Genomic DNA, 24,431 nt, shown 5'->3' on the forward strand with positions numbered 1-24,431 from the left:
TAAAAATCACTTTGATTTTATTCAGTTAATTAAGTGGACGTTAGTCTCGAGGAAAAATAATAAATTTACTCAATATGCTACACACTAAATGCACAGCTTTCACTAACATGTCAAATTTATTTTTTCATTTTTTCCAGTTTTGCCTTTTTCAATGTATTTTATTGGCTCTGTTGAGATGAAAATGTTCACAAAACAAAGACATTTTTTAAGAATCCTGAACTACTCATGCAATTTGTGGTGATACCAGTGGCTATAAATGTTTGACAACATTCTAATTTTTTCCAGTACGTCAATCTCTGTGAAAATGACATTGACTTTTTATATATATAATTTTCTAGAACATTCAGTTGTTTCCTAGACACTAATGTTACCTCTATGTTAGTTTTTTCATGAGACAAGCTCTTCATAGAATATGCAAGAACATGCCTTCTTCTTTGCTTTAGAGATTATTCTCCAGGGATTGTAAATGGCATTACACCTCACACTAGACAAAATATCTTGAATTAGTACTTATCTCCCAAAAGCTCCAGCTGTGAAACACAACTGGCCATTTGTGTTCTCAGCAGGGCTTTGAGAAGCTTTACTACTGAGAAGCTAGAGGCTAAGAGACTTGGTCACTTTTCAGAGGCAGTCACAGAATTAAGCTTTCCACTGGAATATTTTAAGAGTGAAACTGCAGAATTTAAACCTGTGAGAATTCAAGCAGTGCAGGCATTTGCACACACATGTAAACGTGGACACACATGGAGGAAAAAATGCCCATCTTTCTGTTTATATCGTATCTGATGAAAGAGCTCCACCAGAAAAGGATGAGGAATTAAATACATTTCCTTGGCAAAATGGAGCACCATTCATTTGGAACTTGCTCACCCCTTAACTAAGCAAAGCTGATACTCATTTATAATGCCTGCTGGTATTTTAAACTATGTTATTACATTTTTGGCCACCTGATGCAAAGAACTGATTCATTGGAAAAGACCCTGATGCTGGGAAAGATTGAAGGCGGGAGGAGAAGGGAATGACAGAGGATGAGATGGTTAGATGGCATCACCGACTCGATGGACATGAGTTTGAGCAAGCTTCAGGAGCTGGTGATGGACAGGGAGGCCTGGCGTGCTGCAGTCCTTGGGGTCTCAAAGAGTTGGACACGACTGAGTGACTGAACTGAACTGATGACATTTTTTAAAATTGTTAATTGGGGGATAATTGCTTTACAATGTTGTGTCAATTTCTGCCATACAACAATGTGTATCAGCCGTAAGCACACATATACAGCCTCCCTCCCTGCCCCCACATCGCACCCCTCTAGCTTATCACAGGGCAGGAACAGAGACACAGAGAAAGAGAAAGGACTTGTGGACACGGTGGGGAAGGAGAGGGGGGATGCACTGAGAGAGAAGCATTGAAATATATACATTACCATGTGCAAAAGAGACAGTTAGTGGGAAACTGCTGTATAACACAGGGAGCCTGGTGCTATGTTATCATAGCACAAGAAAGTACTTTCATGTAACACACAAGAAAGTACTTTGTTTTCAGGTACTCCGAAGAGCTTTAGAAGCAGAGTGAATAAAAGTGTGTAAATTAATTAATGTTTGAATATTCACTCAGTTCAGTTCAGTTCAGTCGCTCAGTCGTGTCCGACTCTCTGCGACCCCATGAATCGCAGCATGCCAGGCCTCTCTGTCCATCACCAACTCCCGGAGTCTACCCAAACCCATGTTCATCGAGTCGGTGATGCCATCCAACCATCTCATCCTCTGTCGTCCCCTTCTCCTCCCGCCCCCAATCCTACCCAGCATTAGGGTCTTTTCCAATGAGTCAACCCTTCGCATGAGGTGCCCAGAGTATTGGAGCTTCAGCTTCAACATCAGACCTTCCAATGAACATCCAGGATTGATCTCCTTTAGGATGGATTGATTGGATCTCCTTGCAGTCCAAGAAACTCTCAAGAGTCTTCTCCAACACCACAGTTCAAAAGCATCAATTCTGCGGCGCTCAGCTTTCTTCACCGTCCAACTCTCACATCCATACATGACCACTGGAAAAACCATAGCCTTGACTAGACGGACTTTTGTTGGCAAAGTAATGTCTCTGCTTTTAAACATGCTATCTAGGTTGGCCATAACCTTCCTTCCAAGTAGTAAGCGTCTTTTAATTTCATGGCTGCAGTCACAATCTGCAGTGATTTTGCAGCCCAAAAAAGTAAAGTCTGACACTGTTTCCACTGTTTCCCCATCTATTTCCCATGAAGTGATGGGACCAGATGCCATGATCTTAGTTTTCTGAACGTTGAGCTTTAAGCCGACTTTTTCACTCTCCTCCTTCACCTTCATCAAGAGGCTCTTTAGTTCTTCTTCACTTTCTGCCATAAGGGTGGTGTCATCCGCATATCTGAGGTTATTGATATTTCTCCCGGCAATCTTGATTCCAGCTTGTGTTTCTTCCAGCCCAGCGTTTCTCGTGATGTACTCTGCATATAAGTTAAATAAGCAGGGTGACAATATACAGCCTTGACGTACTCCTTTTCCTATTTGGAACCAGTCTGTTGTTCCATGTCCAGTTCTAACTGTTGCTTCCTGACCTGCATACAGGTTTCTCAAGAGACAGGTCAGATGGTCTGGTATTCCCATCTCTTTCAGAATTTTCCACAGTTTATTGTGATCCACACAGTCAAAGGCTTTGGCATAGTCAATAAAGCAGAAATAGATGTTTTTCTGGAACTCTCTTGCTTTTTCGATGATCCAGCGGATCTTGGCAATTCGATCTCTGGTTCCTCTGCCTTTTCTAAAACCAGCTTGAACATCTGGAAGTTCACGGGTCACGTATTGCTGAAGCCTGGCTTGGAGAATTTTGAGCATTACTTTACTAGCATGTGAGATGAGTGCAATTGTGCGGTAGTTTGAGCATTCTTTGGCATTGTCTTTCTTTGGGATTGGAACGAAGACTGACCTCTTCCAGTCCTGTGGCCACTGCTGAGTTTTCCAAATTTGCTGGCATATCGAGTGCAGCACTTTCACAGCATCACCTTTGAGGATTTGAAATAGCTCAACTGGAATTCCATCACCTCCACTAGCTTTGTTCGTAGTGATGCTTTCTAAGGCCCACTTGACTTCTCATTCCACGATGTCTGGCTCTAGGTGAGTGATCACGCCATCGTGATTATCTGGGTTGTGAAGATCTTTTTTGTGCAGTTCTTCTGTGTATTCTTGCCACCTCTTCTTAATATCTTCTGCTTCTGTTAGGTCCATACCATTTCTGTCCTTTATCGAGCCTATCTTTGCGTGAAATGTTCCCTTGGTATCTCTAATTTTCTTGAAGAGGTCTCTAGTCTTTCCCAATCTGTTGTTTTCCTCTATTTGTTTGCACTGATCGCTGAGGAAGGCTTTCTTATCTCTCCTTGCTATTCTTTGGAACTCTGCATTCAGATGAGAATATCTTTCCTTTTCTCCTTTGCTTTTCGCTTCTCTTCTCTTCCCAGCTATCTATTCACTAACGTGTGTGTTAGTTGCTCAGTTGTGTCTGACTCTTATGACCCCATGGACCGTAGCCTGCCAGCCTTCTCTGTCCATGGAATGTTCCAGACAAGAATACTGGAGTGGATTGCCATTCCCTGCTCCAGGGGATCTTCCCCACCCAGGGACTGAACCTGGGTCTCCCACATTGTAGGCAGATTCTTTACTGTCTGAGCACCAGCTACCAAGTTGCAAGTAGTTAGCATGATTTCTGTTTATACTGGAAAGCAATAAAACAGCTATTATTGAAACTTTCCTATTACTTAGACCTCCTAATTCGAGACTATTTTTCTTCATGTTTTGTTATGAAGGTGAATTTAATTCACCATGCTTTCTCCATTCTCAATTAAATATTCATCCTCACCCAGGGACAGTGACCACTGACCTCACAGCAGTTTTCTGGATCTTGGTTATCCTTTTAAGCATCCTGGCCGTTTTCTCATCAACGGTAACAGGCCGGAGGCTATCCAGGTGATTTACAAAGTCCCCCTGAATTCTGAGAATTCGCATGGTCAGCTTTCACACCATCCTGGTATGTCCCAGCTACATATCTGTTTCCCTCGATTCTTTTATGTGACAAGATGAAAGGCTACAGAGACCCTAAGTCAGAGAAGACCGAAGGGACTCACACTGATTTTGAGCCTTTCTTTAAAAGGAGCCGGACAGGAGGTGAAGCGAAAAGGAGGCAGAGTGGGAAGCAAGTGCCCGGAGGCAGAGGGATGGCTGCCTGCATTCCAGGCCTGCGGGCCCCGGAGCTGCCTCTTTCGGGGTCCGGACACTGCCAGCCGCCCCACCCACCCACCCAAGGCATTGCTCTGCTGATTCTAGCTTTAAACACCAGCTGAAGGGGACTGCTTTCTGCATCTTACAACCAACAAACTGTGATAAGAACAGATGGAAAGTACAATAAAGGTTATCACAATAATGAACACAAAGTGCTTTCAATGCTTCACACCTGCATATACTCTGAATTACATGTGTACACCTGTGTACATGTCGACGTTTGACTGAAAAAACAAAACTCTGTAAAGCAATTACCCTTCAATCAAAAAATAAATTAATTTAAAACAATCTAATAAATAAATAAATAAAAAGTCAAGTTAAAATGTCCCAAGTATCAACAAAACTGTCTGCTATTTTTGTATTTCATGGAATTTAAGTAACACTTGAGGATATGTCATTAAATGAATGATAGGGGTTGTGGTAGGAGGGAATATTACAACCATCGCAACCTTGATTATCAGACAAGTCCAGATTTCAGAATCAGAAATGTGTAGAAGGGTGTCTTAGGATGGAGGAAAGTCGATTTGTTGCTTGCTGTAACAGTAGGAATGAGAATTTTGAGAGCACCTCTTTCATTTCTTTATTCCTTGAAATGACTTTTTAAAATTGAGGTAAACATGTTTAAATTGATTCATACGATTGAGAAAACTGTATTGTCATCTGAGACTCTAAACCCTCTGGTTTTGTGTTTTTCATATTGTTTTCTCATTTCCTCCAAACAACACTAAATTGAATTTGCTGAACTTTACAGCTGCTATTAAACCAACCAAGAACTGCTATCAATAAACTTTCCTCTTTGGATAAGAGTTTCCTTCCTTCTGGAACTATTGCTTCTCTTCCTAACCTTGACCTCTACACAGACCTTGGCATCTCAGGACACCTGTGGTCTGCGGTTGTGCTTGCCACGGAATCCGATCCCTTGAGTGGTTTAAGCCTCGTTTCTCCAGAGCTAATGGCTTGCTTGGAATCATAGCGGATATGCGTTACACAGCCATTCGCTTTGCATTTTTGTTAATGTGAATAAGAAAAAGCAAGTAGGCCGAAATTGACCTATGATGTCAAAGGGGCTTCATCCTAGTATTCAGATGCATATGATCTCCTATTTGTGATACATGGAAAGGTTCAGTTTAAAACATGGTGAAAATGCCATTAAGGAATAACACAAAGAAAGACTGTTGCTTTAAGACAATTTCATCTCTTGTTTTCAGTTATTCAGCGTTGATTATTTGAAATAAAGCCTCTTTTTGTTGTTGCTTTTTAATATTAAGATTTTACTAACAAAGCTTTTTTGTTGAATGGAAAATAAAAATGCTGTTACAATCTTGGTGAAACTGATAGCCATGGACAGTTGACTCAGCAATCACAGCTACCCACGTTATAGCTAGAGTCTTACGCGAAAACCTAACAAGGCTTACAGTTTCACTGGAGTGAAGTCCCCAAGCTCGGTGGCGGATTTCCAAGAGGGACTAAATGGAGGAATGCAGAATGTCACAGGAATTATTCTTTAGCTCCTTGGGTGAAGTGAGAAGATGATTAATAAGACTCCAAATAACCTGCAAAAAAAGAACTGCTCAATATCAGTTAGACTTCTGACGTGGATTTGGGTTTTAGTTGTTTAGTTGTTGTTGTTTTTTTTAAGGTAGCTGAAATTAAGTCTCTTTGTACTTTAACAACTGTGACTTTTGAAGTGATATTCAGAGACATTGCTGGGGCACATGTTAAGAAATGGTTCAAGAGCAGAATACCTGGTGAATGTTAGATGGAAAGCATGAAATTAATCAGAGGAGAAGAATCATTGAGGACATGCTAATTTAATTGGCTTATGTTTTCCAATATACGTATGCCTGAGCATGATATATTACTGAATTTTAAAAATCTATCCAAATAGATTGCATAAAATCTTTCAATAAATAAGCAGATAAATAAATTCAATCAATTGAAAAGCCTAATATGAAAGGACTGCATTTTAATTACTAGCATTTTCTACTCATTGTGATGACCTTATCCCTTCCTGTTGCATTTTGTCCTTACAACTGAAACAGTAGCGTCTAATTGTGCGGTTGTCATTGATTGTGTATTTGTTGTCGAGGGCACTGTGACACATCGCAGTGCACATAAAGCAGATGCTGGGTGAACGCCTGGGTGGAGGAGTGGATGGAGAAGCCAGGGGAAGTTGCTGCAATAGATGATCTAGATTTCAAGCTATGCAAGCACACATGCTGATGGGAATGCAACCTGGTTCAGTCACTGTGGGGACGAAGGAAAAATAGAGCTACCGTGTGACCCAGCAGTTCCCCTTCTGTGTGTTCAGCTAAAGGAAACAAAGTCACTATCTCAAAGGAATATGTGTATCCCCAGTGATCATCGCAACACTACTTATGATAGCCAAGGCGTGGAAATAACCTGAAGAGTCCATCCATAGATGAATGGATTTAAAAAATGTAGGATGGATAGATCTAGATCTAGATAGTGTTATTAGATCTATCCAGTAGATCTACATATTAAAATAGCTTAAGATATAGACATAGACACTACAACGTTATTTAGCCATAATAAAGAAGGAAATTTTGCAATTTGCAACAACATAGATGGGCTTCCTTGGCGACTCAGATGGTAAAGAATCTGCCTGCAATGCGGGAGACCCGAGTTCAATCCCTGGGTTGGAAAGATCCCCTGGAGAAGGAAATGACAACCCACTCCAATATCCTTGCCTGGAGAATCCCATGGACAGAGGAGCCTGGTGGGCTACTGTTCCTGGGGTTGCAGAGTCAGACACGACAGAGCAAGTAACACAGTAGATGGAGCTTGAGGGCCTTCTAAGTGAAATCAAACAGAGAAAGACAAATACTGTATGTTCTCACCTGTATGTGGAATCTAAAATTTTTTAAACAAATGAAGTCCTAGAAACAGAGAACAAATAGGTGGCTGTGAGAGGCAGATAGGCGGCTGATGGGAGGAAAGTGAAGCCGGTCAAAAGGCGGAATCTTCCAGTTACGAGAAGAGTTAGTCCTGGAGATGTGATGTAGAGCATGTAACTGCCGTTCATGGTAATCTGCTGTATATTTGGAAGTAGGCAGAGAGTAGATCTTGCAAGTTCTCACCAAAAGAAAATAATTGTGACTATGAGAGCTGGTGAATTTTAAGGAAATATTGTGGCAATCGTTTCACAAAATATACATATATCAAATCATTATGTTGATGAATAAATTGTTATATGCCAGTTTTATCCCAGTTAAACTGGAGAAAATGGGGAAAAAGGCTGTGTAAACATAGTCAATCAAACAGCTGTCCTTGTGATGGACACACTAGCCTATTTTTTGTTTAGCTAATTAACAAGAAAGAAAAATCTCTAAATATGCGCTTCAGCACCACATCATGAGTTAATAGTGCTAACTGCTACTTGCTTATTAAGTCGAATTTTTTGAAAGGGGACACTTTGCTGGTGATTCTTTCTCCTGAAATCTCTGTTTTCATCAGAAGAAAGATATTTTTAACTAGGACCTGTTCAAATTAAAAAAAAAAAATCTTTCTTTTTTTTTTAAATAAAGTCTCTTCTGCATAAATTTTCCCCAAATAAGAATTCATAGGTTGATATCAATTTTCAGAACAAAACACTTTCAAACTAATAGTTGTAATAGACAAGGAAAGTACAATTTTTACCAGGTAAAAAGGAACTGAAGTCAAGAAACGTAGGAATGAAATCCACACCAAACATAGAAAACAGGCTTGAAAGTGACCATCCTTTAAAGGCATATTTAAATAATTGATGATGAGCTAATTAATAGTGAATTTTGTGTCTCTTATAATTACTAACATTGGTTAAACTGAACGCTAATAAATATCACATTAGCTACTGAAAAGTTCATTTTGGTCAGTATCACTAATTCTGCCCTCAAACATCCCTAGATAAATTATTTCTCTGAAGCTAAAATATTCTTGTTCTTTACTTCTTTAAAAAGGGAAATTCATTGGTTTCTTGGGCCAATAGTTTTTACATGCTTATATAAATAACAAAATATTATTCTCAATATTTGGGGTTACCTAGTTTAGTTATAATTGTATGAATCAAATTATAGTGATAATAAATTTTAAATGACACTTCAAATTTAAAAGAAAATCTGTATTATTTCATAATACCATAACTTAAACAAAAACAACTAGGTAAACTCTTTCCTTTAAATTAATTTATAGATAGCATTATAATATCAATCATCTGTTAAAATATTTGCTACCTAATTTTGTCAGGAGATTTATTATTAATAACAGAAACAGATATTTCTAGGTCCTGACAAATCTCATTCAGAAAAACTAATTCCAACAGCATATAGTTAAAAACCTCATATACGTGACATGTTTCTGCTTTATTAAGTTGTTTAGATTCAATACATTTTCAGAATGAAGAAGAATAATGTTGGGTGTGGTTAATATATCTTAAACCAAATTATTCTTTAGAAATGAATGTTAGGATTATAAGAAAACAAATACCAGCTTTACAATTTTCCTTGGTGATTTCTATACAAATCACCTCTTTTAAATACTTCAGAACCATAACCAGTATAATTTGATTCATTTAACTGAATGGTACTAACAGTAGCTTCACCCTTGTGATATTTTAAATAAATGTGTGAGTTTTAAATGAATTGTATAAGCTCATAACAAAAGGGATATTGATAAAACATTTTGAAGAGTCTTAGATGCTGCCATAGTTTTCTTGGGCTACTTCTTTATCCATTATGCAAATATTTCAACCTATTAATAATTAAAATAGCAACACATTAATAATTAGGATCTCCATTACAAATCTGACCTTTAATTGAATTCTAGAGACTGAAAAATGAGCCTCTTGATTTATGCTAAGAATAAAGGTTAAAAACCATTTTGCCGGCGAATCCGATTTTTCTCATTCTTGCTACACAGAAACCTTGGAGAAAGATGCTCTTCTGGGCATTTCTTCTCCTGGTTCTGCTCCAGTTTCCCCCGTGAGCTAACAGTTCAGAAGGTAGGACCCTGTTCCCTGTGGGTTCTGCGCTCTCAGTTTTCTAGAACAGTTAAGGAGGCCCACCCTCTCCAAAGGTTAAAACACAACTGTCACAGATGGTCCTACATAGAGCCCTCAGCGCAGCGTTTTAAATGGATTCAGTCAATTCAGACACAGGCCCAGGGACGCCAATCAATCAATTGGCTGCGTTTTTTTTCTCATTTAATTAGTCATTGAAATACAGTGACTGACTCCATCCCTGGTATAGACACAGCTTCTGTTACACACACAGGTCCCTGCAGCTGACCTTGCTGGGGAATACAGTTACCATCCGAACGTGCACCTGCTCCCAGTTTGGGAGTGGCGTGGGGACCTCATATCTGTAGGACTTGGAGGGATCTGGAATTCCTTTGTCCTCCACGTGTGGTGCCAGTGAGAGCCCCTCCTCCCCAGCATCCTTGATGGCTGGCAGAGGCTGGGGATGGGGAAAATGGGTAAAAGTGGTGAAGAGGTACAAACTTCAGTTATAAGATAACTAAGTAACCATATGAGGCGATGGATGTTCAACTGACCCTATTGTGGGGGTCAATTACTGTATAAGGTCATTGTCTGCACACCTATACAATGTTCCATGTCAATTATATCTCAGTAACGCTGGGAGCAATATTTTAAAATGACAAAGAAGACACAGGCCAATTTGGATTCCTGTATTCTTTATAAAAAATCAGGTAATTTAGCAATGTTAGACCCTCGTTTCCTCAAGTTACAGTTGCTTTGTAGAGTTGAATATCATATGATCTCATTTATATGTGGAATCTAAAGAAGTGAGATACAAGTGAATTTATTTACAGGATAGAAATAGACTAACAGACATAGAAGACAAACTTATAGTTATCAAAGGGGAAGAAGGGAAGGGATGAATAAGAGTTTGGGACTAACATGTATGCACTACTATATATGAAATAGATAACCAACAAGGACCCAGTGTATAGTATGGGGAACTCTACTCAATATCCTGTAATAAGCTATAATGGAAAAGAATTTGAAAAATAATATATATGTGTGTGTGTGTATAACTGAATCACTGTACTGTACACCTGAAACTAACACAACACTGTAAATTAACCATAATTCAAAAAAAAAGTTGAGTAGCAGTACCGCTCCTCTAGAAGGTCCCTGTCTCACTTTATTCTCTGCCTGATTTCTGTAGATATTTGGATCTGAAAAAAAAAAAAGAAAGCTACTCTTAAGCCCTCCAAATTGCTCACGGGGACCCCCACCAAACCGCGTAGTGCGCCCAACTGCTAGCTTCTCTTATGCAACAGATCAGGAGTTTTCTATCCGCTCAGTGTAGAGCTGGAAAGAGAGCTCTAAAAGCCCGATGACCGATGGCAGCATCCTCCGCTCGCTCTCGGAGACGATCCCGAGTCATTCCGCGGACGGCTCCTCGCTGCTGCCCTTCTAGGCCGATACGGAGGTTTACATCCTGCTCATCATTTCCTGTATTGCTCCTTCTCAGTGCAATTACAGTCAGGATCAGTCTTGCTCCCAAGTCTTTCCCATCCTTGTCAGGATCATTTAAAAATGAGTATGCCCTCATTCTCATACTTTCTATGAATACCGCATTACTATGAAGTTATTAATATTAACGCGGCATTTACTGCACACAATCAACTTTGGACAAAGCCACTTATCTGTTGTCTCAAACGAATAATAATTTGCACAGAACAAGTAGATAAGACTGGTAATTTATTTAAATGAATGGCTTCATTAATGTTACTCCCATGAGGGAGGGAAGGCTAAATTAAATCAGAAAATCAGAAGGTGCTGCTCTGACACTTTTCCCCTACATTTTAATACAGCTGTGTGGTGGCCTGGGTGCCAAGGTGGGCAGAGGGCGTTGTCTCTCCTGGCACTCAGGATCGCCCAGTCTGGAGATGGTCAGAGCATCTCTTCCTTTATCCCTGCACCTGGGGGCTCTGCTCCCACTGTACTGGGGTCTAGATGCTGCTGGCATGTGGTTCCTGCGCAGGTTGAGCAATGGGCATCTGATGCCCAAGGTTCCTAGCCCATGTTGCCCTGCAGAGGCCACAGGACCTTAGTGAGGGGGGGATGGAGGGAGAACCACACCACCTCAGGGCTTTGTAATTTCACATCGGTGAACAGGAACAATGATAGACCCTCCAGCCCTGAGGTTGTTCAAAGCTGATGTGAGTGACATCTGTGAAAATTACAAAATGCTGAGCAAATGCTTGTGCTGATGGGCCAGCAGCCCCATGGCTGATTTTCATAACTAGGTCATTCATCTCTGTATCGCGAATATAGTGCAAATAGTACTACAGTATAAGAGCATGTGCATGTGTGCAAGGGAGTGTAAGAGTGTGTGTGTGCGAGGGAGTATAAGAGCATGCAAGCATGTGTGAGGCAGTGTAAGAGTGCAAGGGAGTGTAAGAGTATGTGTGCATGTGCAAGGGAGTGTAAGAGTGTGTGTGAGGGAGTGTAAGAGTATGTGTGCATGTGCAAGAGAGTGTAAAAATGTGCACAAGTGTACAAGGGGGTGTAAGGATGTGCATGCAAGTGTGAGGGTGTAAGACTGTCCATGTGTGTGGGTGAGGGAGTATGAGTAGTGTGTGTGTGAGGGAGTGTAGGAGTGTGTGTGGGGGAGGGAGTGTAAGTGTGTGTGTGTGTGTGTGTGTGTGTGTGTGTGTGTGAGGGAGAGAAAGAGAACTACGGGGAGCAACTCCTTCTATCATATAAACAGTGGCCATGTGTCACCAAGCTTTCTCAAAATATGTGGTAGGACACTGGGAAAATACATTAAAACTTGTTTTTGAGAAGTCCCTTATAGAAACTGAGAAGTTTACAACAAGGTCTTACTCTGAGAGGGAGTAAATTCACCCTCCTGTAATGCCACCCATGATACAGATGAGACGCCATGAGTCGTGAGGTTGTTATGAAAATCAGTAATGAGTTATTAACTGAAGCTTTTATTCTCTATTTCCAGGTTCAGAGTGATCGGGTCCTAAAACATCTCTGTTTACTCTGACTTTAAAAATCAGCTAACTCCAAGGTTCCATCTTCACCCTACAAATATTATATGAAAGAAGATGTGGTAGATAGATAGATAGATAGATAGATATGTATGTATGTATACATATATACACAATAGAATATTACTCAGTCATAAAAAAGGATGAAATAATGCCATTTGCAGTAAAATGGAGAGACCTAAAGATTATCATATTAAGTAAGTCAGAAAGACAAATATCATATGATATCACCTATATGTGGAATCAAAAAAATGATAGAAATGTGCTTATTTACAAAACAGAAACAGAGTCATAGATATAGAAAATGAACTTACAATTACCAAAGGAGAAAAGGGAAGAGGGATAAATCAGGAGTTTGAGATTAATATAAAATAAATATATACACTACTATATATAAAATAGATAATCAACAAGGACCTACTATATAGCACAGGGAACTCTGCTCAATATTCTATAATAACCTAAATGGAAAAGAATCTGAAAAAGAATAGATATATGTAGATGTATAACTGAACCTCCATGGTGTACACTTAAGACTAACACAACATTTTGTAAATCAACTATATTTCAATATAAAATAAAATAATTTTTTTAAAGAGTTAAATGGACAGATGGAGAGTGTGCCCTGATACGTCTATTCCTTGGCTGTGTAGATGCTTGGCTGTTTGGTACAAGGTGCCTGGTGAAGCATCCATAACTGGTCCCCTCTGGGTTTAACTTTAGCTTATGCATGCACTTTGATTGACCAACTGAGAACTAGCTGCCACATGACGATCTTTTCTGGTTTTAAAGGAAATATTTCTTTTGTTTCCATCAAGACTGTGGACAAGGTAAACCAGTGCCAAAAAATCACCATGACAAGCAGCTTTGGTTTAACCCAGAGAAATTCCATGCGGAAAACTAGTGAATATGTCAACAACACAGTTTAAACTTCTGATTTTCCACTAATACCATGAATGTTTTTACTTTCTAAAGGGATACTTAATTGCTTAAGTTCTTAGACAACATTTTAAGATACAGTCTTGCTTCACTGTCATTATATACTTTGGTCATTAACTTCCATATTCTTCAAAATCTATGAAAGGGATATTGAAAGAAAAACCCATTATTCATACTGTGTTATAAACTTCAACTTGCTAAGAGATTAGGTCTTGTTTCTACTACAAAAAAGAAACGGTAATTAAGTGATGTGGTAGACATGTCAGCTAATGCTAAAGCAGTGATCATATTTTTACATATTAAAGCATTAAATCTGCACATTGTACAAGTTAAACGCACAAGTTGAATATAATTTTCTGTCTGTGTGTTAGTCGATCAGTCGTGTCCAACTCTTTGTGACCGCTTGGAGAGTAACCTGCCAGCTTCCTCTGTCCCTGGGATTCTCCAGGCAAGAACACTGGAGTGGGGTACCATTTTCTTCTCCAGGGGATCTTCCTGACCCAGATATCGATCCTGGGTCTCCTGCTTTGCAGGCAGATTCTTTACCTTCTGAGCCACCAGAGAAGCTCGTAATTGTCTGTAATTATATTCAATAAAAGAAAGAAAGGAAGGAAGAAACAAAGAAAGAGGAAGGAAAGGGGAGGAAGAAAGAAAGGAAAAGAAAGACCGTTTTCAAAGATAACCTGATTTTTGTTGTTTGTTTTTTGTTTGGATAACTTTCCCACCAGAGGGTCTTTCCAAAGAAGGTTCTAACACAGTATATTAGAGAATGTGGTAGTGGTTTAGTAGCTAAGTTGTGACTGACTCTTGCAACTCCATGGACTGTAGCCCACCAGGCTCCTCTGTCCATGGGATTCTCCAAGAATACTGGAGTGGGTTGCCTTTTCCTTCTCCAGGGGAACTTCCTGATCCAGAGATTGAACTGGCATCTCCTTCTTTGACAGGCGAATTCTTTACCACCGAGTCACCAGGGAAGTCCATATTAGAGAACACTTGCAGGCAAATAAAAGTTTACCTGTAAAATATGATGTTTATATTTGATAATTAAACATCTTCAAAACATAAGATAGTTTTGAAAGTGTGATCTCTAGCAATTTCTAATTTAACACTGTTCGTAAATCAACTGACAGCAACTTTAAGATTAATAAAGACTTGTTTTTTTTCTTTCTTAAACAGGCATTCTTTTCTACTTTTATTTAAAAAGTATAGGAGGTTGTTCTCTTGTCTGTTGGATGCAGAGAAGTTGAGATATGCAGACTCTTGCTTAAATGAGGGGCACTTGACTTACCTAAGTGTCAAGTCATCAGTTTAGGAAGCCCCAGAGATAAGGTGCATTTTGTTTTTCCATTAATGGGCTTTATTTTTTTAGAGCAGCTAATTTTTTAAGTGTTATTTTTAAAGTTTGGGCTGTCAAGTGAGTGCAACCAAGCTCAGCTGTGAAGGGGTGGCTCCTGGAGCAGGAGGAGGTGACCAGAAGCACCACGTCCCAGGGAGTCAGGCAGCCCCCGGGGCCCCGACTCCAGCTCAGTCACAGGACACGCGGGGCCGCTCCCCTGCAACCCCAGGAGACTTGGCAAAGCTTGCAGAAGAAAGCAGATGTCGATTCTAGAAAAATATGATTATCTGCCACAGGAACTAGGGATTGTGTTGACGATCGCCCTCCTGTGCTGCTGGGCTCGTGATAAGTTTGGATGAGAAGAAGGGAAAAAGTTACTTCCCACACTTCTCACACTCTGAACAATTTTCACAGCGTTTGGAATGGAGATTAGTTTTATTTGTGTTTTTAGCAAAAATGGATGATGTTCTGTGAAAGAGTAGAAAAGCAAATATATTTTAATATACACTATTGGTAGTATATTTTAATATACACTATTTACATTGTGCTTTTGAGATTGCATCCAAGTACTGCATTTTGGATTCTTTTGTTGACCATGATGGCTACTCTATTTCTTCTAAGGGATTCCTGCCCACAGTAGTAGATATAATGGTCATCTGAGTTAAATTCACCCATTCCAGTCCATCTTAGTTCACTGATTCCTAGAATGTCAATGTTCACTCTTGTCATCTCCTGTTTGACCACTTCCACTTTGCCCTGATTCATGGACCTAACATTCCAGGTTCCTATGCAATATTGCTCTTTACAGCCTCACAATTGGGTGTTGTTTTTGCTTTGGCTCCATCCCTTCATTCTTTCTGGAGTTATTTCTCCACTGATCCCCTGTAGCATATTGGGCACCTACTGACCTGGGGTGTTCATCTCCCAGTGTCCTATCTTTTTGCCTTTTCATACCGTTCATGGGGTTCTCAAGGCAAGAATACTGAAGTGGTTTGCCATTCCCTTCTCCAGTGGACCACATTCTGTCAGACCTCTCCACCGTGACCCATCCATCTTGGGTGGCCCCATATGGCATGGTTTAGTTTCATTGAGTTAGACAAGGCTGTGGTCCGTGTGATCAGATTGGCTAGTCGTCCGTGACTGTAGTTTCAGCCTGTCTGCCCTCTGACACCCTCTTTCAGTGCCCACCATCTTACCTGGGTTTCTCTTACCTTGGATGCAGGTTCTCTCTTCACAGCTGCTCCAACAAAGCGCAGCTGCCGCCCCTTACCTCTGACTCGTGGTAGCTCCTCTCGGCCAATGCCCCTGACCTCGGGGGTGGGGTAGCTCCTCTCAGCTGCGCTCAGTGCGCTGCCACATAGAAAAAGCAAGAGAGTTCCAGAAAAACATCTATTTCTGCTTTATTGACTATGCCAAAGCCTTTGACTGTGTGGATCACAATAAACTGTGGAAAATTCTGAAAGAGATGGGAATACCAGACCATCTGATCTGCCTCTTGAGAAACCTGTATGCAGGTCAGGAAGCAAAAGTTAGAACTGGACATGGAACAACAGACTGGTTCCAAATAGGAAAAGGAGTACATCAAGACTGTATATTGTCACCCTGCTTATTTAACTTATATGCAGAGTACATCATGAGAAACACTGGGCTGGATGAAGCACAAGCTGGAATCAAGAGTCCCGGGAGAAATATCAATAACCTCAGATATGCAGATGAAACCACCTTTATGGCAGAAAGTGAAGAAGAACTAAAGAGCCTCTTGATGAAAGTGAGAGAGGAGAATGAAAAAGTTGGCTTAAATCTCAACATTCAGAAAACTAAGATCATGGCATCTGGCCCCATCACTTCATGGCAGACAGATGGGGAAACAGTGGAAACAGTGGCTGACTTTATTTTTCTGGGCTCCAAAATCACTGCAGATGGTGACTGCAGCCATGAAATGAAAAGATGCTTGCTCGTTGGAAGGAAAGTTATGACCAACCTAGACAGCATATTAAAAAGCAGAGACATTACTTTTCCACCAAAGGTTCATCTAGTCCAGGCTATGGTTTTTCCAGTGATCATGTATGGATGTGAGAGTTGGACTATAAAGAAAGCTGAGTGCCGAAGAATTGATGCTTTTGAACTGTGGTGTTGGAGAGGACTCTTGAGAGTCCCTTGGACTGCAAGGAGATCCAACCAGTCCATCCTAAAGGAGATCAGTCCTGGGTGTTCATTGGAAGGACTGATGTTGAAGGTGAAACTCCAATACTTTGGCCACCTGATACGAAGAGCTGACTCATTTGAAAAGACCCTGATCCTGGGAAAGATGGAGGGCAGGAGGAAAAGGGGACGACAGAGGATGAGATGGCTGGATGGTATCACTGACTCGATGGACATGGGTTTGGGTGGGTTCCGGGAGTTGGTGATGGACAGGGAGGCCTGGTGTGCTGCGGTTAATGGGGTCGCAAAGAGTCAGACATGACTGAGCGACTGAACTGAACTGATATTGTGTTTTTGCTTGTAAAAATGATAAATGAACAAAGGAGTCCACACATCCAGTAATAAATGGGTTTTTAAAAAGAGTTATTGAAAAATATGTTTATTTTTCCACTGAATCGTCAAGTATCATATACACATGACAGTCCAGGTTTTCAAAGATGCAAAAAAAGCACATGTATTCTAGGCCTGGGTTGGGAAGATCCCTTGGAGGATGGCATGGCAATCCACTCCCGTATTCTTGCCTGGAGAAAACCCCATGGACGGAGGAGCCTGGTGGGCTATAGTCCATGGAGTCGCCGAGTCGGACCAAACTGAGCGACTGAGCACATTCTAGGCCTTCAAGACCTCTGTCATCTAACTTAATGGACAGCTCATACTGTGCTCAGTACCATATTGGGTCATAAATCAGTTGCTATAAAATAGAACAAAGATGAAAACATTTTAGGAGTTTGGGATTAACATACCCACACTACTATATATAAGTTAGATAATCAATAAGAACCTACTGCATAGCACAGGGAACTCTACTCAATACTGTGTATATGAGAAAAGAACCTGAAAAGAATAGGTGTTATGTGTATATAGAACTGAATCACTTTCTGCACACCTGAAACTAATGAGACACTGTAAATCAACTATACCTCAATATAAAATCGCAATTGAATTTAAAAAAAGAAATACATAAAGAGAAAAAGAAATTATTAGGGGTCATGATACCCCAGTGGTTTTACATTTTGAAAATTATTCTTCAACTGATTTTCAAACCTAAGGCTTCCTATGTATGAATTATTTTCGCAAATACAAATTGAATGCATTAGATGGCTCTAAAGCACGTAGGTCTCACGGTGGTTGTCTAAAGGCTAAGGAACACAGTGTGCCCAGAACACCAGGGGGCTTTCCTGTGTCAAAGACCAGGGGCATCAATTGTTCTTTGAAATTGGAGTTTCCTGGGTCAATTAATAGAGCTTTTATTATCATTCACACAATGTGAGTGATCAACACTCATACGTCAATTACCTTTACCATGCTCGTTAATGAGAACCTCGATGAATGAAATTAATAAATGATTGAGACAATGAATGCTGGGCTGTCAGTGTCTCTCTACTTTCTTGTATTGTTCCTCTCTCAATACAAAACGGCCCGTGTGGGAAGAGGCGACACCTGCAAGTCACCCTCTACGGGTCAGGGCACCCCTTTGGCCTGGGACACCTGACATCCTGCTGGCCGATGCCTTTGGGCTCCAGGTGCTGACTGTGCCTCAGAGAAGATTCCCAAGTGGAGCTCTAGCGTCTGTGCCTCCCAGGTCTCCATGACAACTGTGGACCAGGGCATCCAAGACAGGCCAGTGGGTCCCATTCACTCTCATCCCCCACTACATCTTAACTTCCTAACTTTGGAGACTCAGTGATTCCGTGAGTCCTCAGACTGATGGAAATGTCTTCCAAGTACAAAATAACTAACTAAAACACAGTTCATGTATTTGTAAGTCTCTGCTATCTGCAATTATTGACAAATCAAACATTCACCAGGTGTGTATGGATGCTACGTGATGAAAGTGAGTTTGATGGAGTAGGAAGCAGGCCGCCTCCCAAGTGTCACCCTTGAAGATGACATTGTCTCAAAATCCCCTCCCACTGTATCTTGTTGAAGATTGAAATTCTATAAAAGGAGGTTTTAATAGGACATGCATTCTGCTGAAATTGACGTGCTATTGGAAGAAATCACACACTGAGTCTATCAGACATTTTCAGGATGAAAATAGAAGAGAATATGGAAACTGCAAGGAATCTAGGTGAGGGGGTTAGGAAATTACCAGAAGGGCAAATGAGCACACAAAAAAGAGCTTAGTATATTCTAAAGTGGGCTTCCCAGGAATTTAGGACCTGCCAGGCCCTGCCAGCACACAGCAATTTTCCAGCATTCTCAATATCAGATTATCTAAAACCCTCCTCCTCCTCCAAATAAGTGATGTGGTCACCAGAACTGTTGTGCTGTATTCCTGTTGCTGCAGCTGCTATTTACTCAGTCATGTCCGACTCTTTTGTGACCCCCTGGACTGTAGCCTGCCAGGCTCCTCTGTCCATGGGATTCTCCAGGCAAGAATACTGGAGTGGGTTGCCATTCCCTTCTCCGGGGGATTTTCCTGACCCAGGAGGGTTCTGTACCACTTGGGAAGCCTGTGCACTATTCTACAAAGTACTCTAAAACTGTACTGAAGGATTTTTTGGTTTGTTTTTATTATGTAGAGAATTTGACTTTTTAAACCTTTTATCCAGTTGAAACTACTGTTTACTTAAATTTATAGTAAAAAAAAAAAAAAAAAAAGGCAGCCAGTATCATTTAGATGGAAATCTATTTTCTAATGTTATAAATAGACAGTACCTTGTGTGAAAGAAGAGTTAACATTTGAAACTTTATTATCAAAGATATCAGATATAATTCTGAGTTATTTGCCTCTAAGTTGCCCAACTGAAGCTTGTTTTTGTATCTAAAAATAATACCTAGTTTTAAGGAATACATTTTGATTACAAATATTTAGACTATTTAATCTAAAGAAAATATTTAAATCTTGATACCAATATAAAAGCTGAAGAGAAAATATACTCCTGCCATAAAATTATTCCTACTGACAATGTTTAAACATCAACTTATGAAAATATCAATCAACGTTTGCTTCCTAAGAGCAATGCCTTTTTCTCTCCACACTCAGGAAATCATTTACTTATTATTTCGATAAGAAAGAAAGGTTGTTATGGTTACCATGCAATGAAAATTAGTGTTATTTTTAAAGTGAACAAGCTATAGTGCTTTTCTCTAGAGTTTTGGTTATAGTTTCAGAACACCTGATCCATAATTAAAAGCCATTGTGTTTGATAGGTTACTAACCCATCATGTTAATAAAACAATTTCAAATTATATGCTGTCATTTTCCCAAAAGATTATCATGGTGTGCTAATTATACCTTTCTACCTTTAAAATGATTATGGGCTTCTGCAGCAATGGATTATTCTAGAATATAATTTTAGGTAAGTGTATTTCTTTCAGTAGGAATGATGCAAGTTAATATTTTGATGAAGCTTCATACGGTGATGAATATTGACTCAGAGCATCACACAAGGTGGAAGCGTTTCTAGGAGAGTAGAAGGCAGCTCAAGATGAGATCTGTCTGCCCAGCTGGGAATCTTGAGCACTCTCAAATTTCCTTAAAATATTATGTTGTGTTCTCTCTGCTACAAAGCTTAGTGAAACAGATCAGAGGGAAGAATGACTAAATTCACTTCTCCAAGTTATGCACAAGGATGAGGATATTTTAAATAAACATTTATGATGACAGATATTTTACCATGTATCCATATCCCATGTGGCTTTCCTGATAGCTCAGTTGGTAAAGAATCCACCTGCAATGCAGGAGACCTGGGTTCAATCCCTGGGTTGGGAAGATCCCCTGGAGAAGGGAAACGCTACCCACTCCAGTATTCTGGCCTGGAGAATTCCATTCCCTGTATTCTATTCCATGGGGTCACAAAGATTTGGATGCGACTTTACTTTCATATCCCATGTATCCTCCCAAACCCAAAATATAATCAAATATTTATTTTCTATAGTAACTAAAGTGGTCATAATTGAAGTTTGAAATATTTTTTTTTCTTTTTAAAGCTGTTAATTTCTTTTTTTTAGCAAGTTGTTCTTTACATAGTATCTGCTCTAGAATTAAAATTGCATATCCTCTAAGTGGGATCAGGGGTTTGGAAATTGACAAATGCCTATTCTTTTCCTTTGTATAAGTTGATTTTGTGTAAGTATGATTATAAGTATACTTTATAAGTATAATCAACCTTGTATAAGTATGGATACTTTGTGGGGAATATGTTATGTTGAGATAGTCACCAGTCTTCAATAACTTTGAATAATGGTGTTTGTCATGGAAAAGAGAGAGAGCCCTGTGATCCGACAGCAACAAGGAAACAAGGCACTCATCACCCAAGGAGGGTGGAGTGGCTCCAAGCAGTGGGCCCATGTGCAGACCCATCGCACGCTCAGAACCACAAATGCAGCAAGCGCGTCCTGAGCGAGTGGATGTAATGGGGGGAGAACTGCTATTCGGAGAGTGATAAATATCTCCTGTATGAAACTGAATAAATAGGAAGCCTTTGGTTTATCTGTTTCATATATTCTTTTTCCTTTACTTTTTAAAATCTTAAATACAGATGCTGGTGGCTGTGGCCACATATCATTTTAGAAAGAAATAAGGATTTAAATTGCTTATTTAAATGTTTGAGCATTTTTTCCTACCCTCTCTGGGAAGATGTTCACTTAAAAAGGCCTTAAATGATGTGTAGTGGTTTATTGATTATTGATGCAAATGAGAGAGATTGAGGTAAGATATAACAGGGGGATAGGTAGTGGAAGGTTTGCTGCCCCCCATAAGTGAGATCAAACAGATATTTTTTTCTTCTATTTTTAATATTATTAGTATTCCTTCTATGTTTAATATTAATATTATAAGAATTATTTGAGGAAATATCACTTTAAAAGTGTAATTCCCATACAAAATGCGAAACACTACCCTTTGGCTGGCGATTTGAGTCATGTACAGTATGTGTTAAATTATAACTTGGAGAAGCAAATTTAGTCATTCTTCCCTCTGATCTATCAATTTCACTAAGCTTTGTAGCAGAGAGAATGCAAAATAATATTTTAAGGAAATTTGATTCTTGAAGCTGTTGTGCTTCCTTATACATAAATTACCCTTAAACCGCAGTGGTTATTGAAATAAAGAATCCATCTCTCTTACGCCGACAGTTCTTTCAGGGGGCAGTGAGTATCCTTCACCGAGCTGGAGAAGCGAAATTGCCTGTGACACCAATGTGATTATTACAGTCGCGCTTTTTATTTTTAATATTTTCCTCTTGACAGATTTATTTCTTCTCAAATCAGAAATATTTCTCCTCGGAAAAAAACATATAGCCCCCTTATATTTTCTGATACTGAAAATTACCAGATGCCAAGCTGTGAACATAAGGAAATTGAAGACCTTTGAGGGTGACCTTAAGAACCACAAAGGTGGAGAATTGTGATGTAGTGGTTTAGGCAATTTCATCGGAGCTGCTTGGTTCGTGAAAAATGAGAAATAGGTTTTCTATTACTAAATATAATGAATTTCCCTTCTATCCTGTCACAAATTGTCAAACTTCATTAAATGGAAAAAGATCGGGACCAAACATTCGTAGAGGGTGGTATGAATGTCAGTGCCGTACACTGAGTAAGAGCTACATGATCTTAGATGACGATTTCATTTATTTATTTATTTAATTTATTTATTTTCTTTTTTAATTTGGGCTGAAATTTTCAAGTAACACATTTGGCCCATGAGGGCCCACTGGACAAACTCTGACCTACAAATAAAATACTTTTAGATGTCATTTATTAAAGTTATACATGTATATATTATGTCACATATATTAAATATCACATTCAGGTGGTTCCATGAAGAGGTTAATCATCTTCTAGGAAACCAAAGTGCTTTTATTGAGTACCTGTCATGAAAGAACACGGCAATTTCATGGGTAATTACTTGAGATCCGGTGATCTATAATACCCACCACAAGGAAGGAAAAAATGACAATGCTAAGTACCTGGTCATCAGATGATATGTGCTACCTTACTTAGAGATCGGTAATGTCCAGTACACTAAAATATTTGTATCATCTTTGTGTTCCATATACTCTGAAGTATTGCATATGACCTTACTGAAGGTAAGTGTCTATATTTACCTGTGGTCACGTTTTACTGTCAGAAATACTACATTTTCCTGCCAACTTTCCACCTCTTGTGTGATCACCTCCTAAGAGGGAAAGAGCCATCCTGGAGTCAGATGACCAGACTCCTGTCATGGTCCATGACCACACCCATGAAAGTTGCCAAGATTCTCAGAGCCCCAGCTTCCTCCTCCGAATCATATGGGAATGACCGTAACTTTTTCTCTTTTGAGGGAAAAATGAAATATTAGGCATAATCTTTCAATAGAGTCCCCACCACATGAGAAACGTTCAAGTGTTTGCTAGATAAACATTTTTTATTGAAATCAGAAGGAATGGAAGAATAATTTTCAGACAGTACTGAAAAGTAGATGTAATAGTGCAGTGAAGATAATCAGTGATTTTCAGAAAACAGTAACACAGAAGATCATTGTTTCTATCGAACAAAAAATAACTAAGTGGTGTTTGGTTATATGATAGTCCCAAGAGGTTTGAAAGAAACTGACTCTGTCTCCCAGTTATTGCTTATGCAATGGATATAACATGAGTGTGTGGACATTAGAACTTTCTAAAGGCAGATGGTAAGAGGATGATGCTTTCTGGAGAAAATATCTAGTTGGCACTCTGTCCAAAGACTCTGAAAGAGAAGACAACCTATAAGAGAAAGAGAAGGAAAGACTATGAAGGAGATAGAGAATGAGAGAGAGAGAGGGAAAGGATTATAAAAATTAAATGTCGGCATGGAAACAGGAATGATGAAAAGTGGGAGAAGTTTGAAGAAATTAACGTGGCAATAGAAGGACATTTCTATTTGCTTTATATGCAGACAACATATTTCACAAACATTGTTTCATCCAATGCACAATGAGACATAAACATTTTCAGTGTCTTACAGACAAGATCACAGGGATTCAGAGAAACTGAAGTCATTTGCCCAGATGAGTCATAGTTAGAACAGACTATAATACATTCGTCTGACACCAGACCCCATTTACATACTTTTACACTGTGTATTCATGAACAAAATTATTGCAGCTATAGTTACTTTTGCCTGCTCACACTGATCATGGGGTTTTCATGGCAAGAATACTAGAGTGGTTTGCCATTCCCACCTCCAGTAGACCACGTTTTGTCACAACCCTTCACAATGACTCGTTCGTCTTAGTTGGCCCTGCATGGCATGACTCATAGCTTCATTGAGTTGTGCCATCCCTTTCACCATGACAAGGCTGTGATCCATGAAGGGGACCATAATGAAGGCTGAGTGCCAAAGAATTGATGCTTTTGAATGGTATTTGTGCCAGAGAAGACTGTTGAGAGTAGGTTGGACTGCAGTCAATCCTAGAAGAAATCAGTCCTGAATATTCTTTGGAAGGATTGATGCTAAAGCTGAAACTCCAACCCTTTGGCTACCTGATGTGAAGAACTAACTCATTTGAAAAGACCCTGATGCTGGGAAAGACTGAAGGCGGGAGGAGAAGGGGATGACAGAGGATGAGATGGTTGGATGGCATCACCGACTCTATGGACATGAGTTTGAGCAAGCTCCAGGAGTTGGTGATAGACAGGGAGGCCTGGCGTGCTGCAGTC

This window comes from Giraffa tippelskirchi, chromosome 14 (genome assembly GCF_054371585.1).
Source record: "Giraffa tippelskirchi isolate mGirTip1 chromosome 14, T2T-mGirTip1v1.2.pri, whole genome shotgun sequence".
NCBI classification, from domain to species: domain Eukaryota; kingdom Metazoa; phylum Chordata; class Mammalia; order Artiodactyla; family Giraffidae; genus Giraffa; species Giraffa tippelskirchi.